The sequence below is a fragment of the Cynocephalus volans genome, chromosome X (assembly GCF_027409185.1).
Source record: "Cynocephalus volans isolate mCynVol1 chromosome X, mCynVol1.pri, whole genome shotgun sequence".
Lineage (NCBI taxonomy): Eukaryota > Metazoa > Chordata > Mammalia > Dermoptera > Cynocephalidae > Cynocephalus > Cynocephalus volans.
This window is the reverse complement of record NC_084478.1, coordinates 150,599,434-150,602,548: the sequence shown is the minus strand read 5'-3', so window position 1 is coordinate 150,602,548 and position 3,115 is coordinate 150,599,434. Positions and strand designations below refer to the sequence as shown.

Below are 3,115 nucleotides of genomic sequence, written 5' to 3'. Positions count from 1 at the left end.
CAGAATTGACACAACCTGAGCGGGAGACGTGGACCAGAACCAACATACGTCTGTCTTGCTTTGGATAGATCCAGTGGAGCGGGACCCATCACCTCTGGATCTGCCTGACTGGACAGAGCTAGAGAGCAGAGGGAGTGCTGAGTGCTAGTGGAATCGGAATCGCAGCAGCATCTGAACTGCTGGTGGGACCTACTCAGCAGGGTGAGCAGCTGGGAGGTGGGCTGTGTTGGGAGGGGCCTGTGTAACCCTGGCAAAGAGTGGAGGCGCTGCCTGCCAGGGCTCACAGACTGCAGGGCAGGGCCACACCTACAGCAAGAGTTGTCTGTTTCCTGCAGTGTGGCAGAGGAGACCCTTTCTGGGTCCCTTTTCTGCTCCTGATTCCAGCTTCCACTAATTTGAAAGCACAAGCTCTTATTTTTCAGCACTCACCCTTGCTACCCACCTCACCCCACATCGCCCCTTCCCTCACTCACCACCTTGTGGCTAAGATGCTGCATTGGTTGGAGGCCGGTGACATCACCTGTTCCTCCTTGAGGGCCTTAACCTTACTGCAGACACCCTCCTGCAATGCAAACCCATGGTCCACACTGTTCTCGGCATCTATGGCAACACTGCAGCTCGTCACACGTGCTCCATACCCGCCCCTCTCATTGCACTGCACAGAGCTCCAGCCATCTCTCTCATCTGTCAGGCATTTTCTGAGAAAGAGGAGAGCTCTGTAGCTCCTTCTGCCAGCCTTTGCCCCGGCAAGGAGGGGGCCAGGTATTGTGGGCCGGCAGAGCCCCAGGGGGTGCGGGGCATTTTCCTGACCTCTCCTTCCTCGAGGGCTTTGTGAGTGTCCCCAGGCATCAGGTCCTGCCTCCTGACACTGGCCTTTTCACCACAGGCATGGACAGCACACGGATTTCAAGGAGGAACCCACAGAAAATGGAGTTCAGCTAGGAGGGCTGAGGTGGGGGAGATTTGCCTGGGGAGACCCTCCACACTCTGCTCTCCACAAAATAACTGCAGGAGCCCTGGGAAGCAGGGACTAAATCCCTGCATGGGGGGGGGGGCAGAGGAGGTGCTCTGGGTGGAGGTGGGGAGTGGGTGTTAACGATGCTCTCACCCCTTTGCATTACAGGCTGTGGAAACCTGGGGCACTTCTGCCTTCCTTCTTGGCATTGGCTCAGAATTATTTGAGTCCTCTTAAAACTCTGAGCTGATTAGTGCCCTAGTATTAGATCAGTCCATAGGCAGTGAGAGCCATGGCGGAGACACTGATAGAGGATTGGTGCAAGGGCATGGACCTGGACCCCAGGAAGGCCCTGCTGATCGTGGGCATCCCCGTGGAGTGTAGTGAGGCTGAAATTAAAGAGACCGTGAAGGCAGGCTTCAAGCCCCTGTGTGCGTACAGGGTGCTGGGCAGAACGTTCCTAAGGGAAGACAATGCCAAGGCTGTCCTCACCGAGTTGGCTGACACTGTCAATTTTGCTACAATCCCTAGTCAGATACCAGGAAATGGGGGCACCTGGGAAGTGCTGGTAAAACCCCGGAACCCAGATGAACAATTTATCAATTGACTAAAGTACTTCCTGAAAGATGAGGGCCGGAGAGTGGTAGACGTGGCCAAAACCCTGGCCTATAGCACCTTGTCCACTGAGGACATGGAGCTAGAGGGCTCGAGCCAAGTCCGACCAGTAGTTTTGCAGCCTCTGGAAGATAGCACATGGTACCAAAAACCGAAAGTGTTTTTGGGAAGTGCTTTCCCAGGCCCAGGCGAAGAGACCTTTGAAGTGTGGCTGGAGCAGGTCACTGACATGATGCAGATGTGGCAAGTGCCTGAGGTGGAGAAGAGGTGGCGTCTGCTGGAGAGTTTACGCGGCTCTGCCCTATCCATCATGCAGGTGCTCTGGGCCCACAATGACTCTATCTCTGTGGAGCAGTGCCTGGATGCTCTGAAGCAGATCTTTGGGGATAAAGAGGACTTTAGAAGCTCTCAGTTTAGGTTTCTTCAGACCATTCAGAAGACCGGAGAGAGTCTCTGCTTACTTGCTACGCTTAGAACCCCTGCTGCAGAAAGCCGTGGAGCAGAGCCCCTTAGAGCCCACATGATTCACCTGAAACATTTTCTAGCTCGGGCCTGCATGTCCACCACCCTCCGGCACAAGCTCGATCTCCTGGATCAGCGAGACTGTCACCCCACTTTTATGGAGTTAATGAAAGTCATTTGAGATGAAGAGGAGAGGGAGGCCACCATGGCTGTGATGAAGGAGAAGCAGAGTCGTGTAGGAAGGGGCCAGAAGGCCTCGGGTAGGCAGGCAGTAGCGGGGGCCATGGGCAGGCAGTCCCCGCAGCTCAGGTCCCCATGCAGTCAGTCTTTTGGCGAGAGCAGCAGCCAGACCCTACAGGAAGGGGCTCTCCCATCACTGAAGCGCAGCCGACTGCTGTGCTGCCACAGCACTGGGGAAGAAGGCCATGGCCAGGCAGCGTGTGCTGTGGCTGAAGACAAAACTCCATCACTGGGGAGGACACAGGTTGTAGCAGGAGACAGCAGCATCGGGAAATGAGACGGGGGCTGGGGCCATGAGCCACCCCGAGCCCTACAATGCATAGGCTCAGAAGATCCAGGCACCGCTTCTCCTAGCAGGCAGTAGAGACATTTTATTAAGGGGAAGGGGCAGCCCAGGCAACCAACACTTGACTTGAGTGGGTCAGAGGGGCAGGGCAGCCAGGCCCAGGCTGTGCCCTGTCCTCCTCCACAAGCTGGAAGGGACTCCACCAACCAAGACCAAACCCCATGTGACTCATTGAGGGCCCTGGCGAGGTGCCAGAGATGCAAGTGGGGAGCTGCTGCAACCAGCACATGGGGCGCCCGAGCCTCGGGTGGGGACCCCAGCAAAGTAGAGGCTCAAGAAGGTGCAGCTGAGGGCTCTGGCCCAGGCACAAGCCCAGTCATCTCGCCAAGCCCTAACGCCCACCCTGTGTGCTCTGAGCTAAAGAAGCTCACCAGCCCCCAGGCCGTGTGGGGCCTGGAAGAGCCCGCCCAGGGACTGCCCCAGCCAGAAGGAATCAGTGCTGGTGAGGAAGAGCTGCAAAGCTGAGAAGTAACATCCCAGAGGGGAGGCCGCAGGAT

General features: G+C 56.8%; 1 pseudogene; it reads left to right on the top strand.

The window, feature by feature from the left end:
* Positions 1 to 1,247: 1,247 nt before the first annotated feature.
* LOC134368480 (paraneoplastic antigen-like protein 5) lies at positions 1,248 to 2,595 on the top strand (annotated as a pseudogene).
* The last annotated feature ends 520 nt before the right edge of the window (positions 2,596 to 3,115 follow it).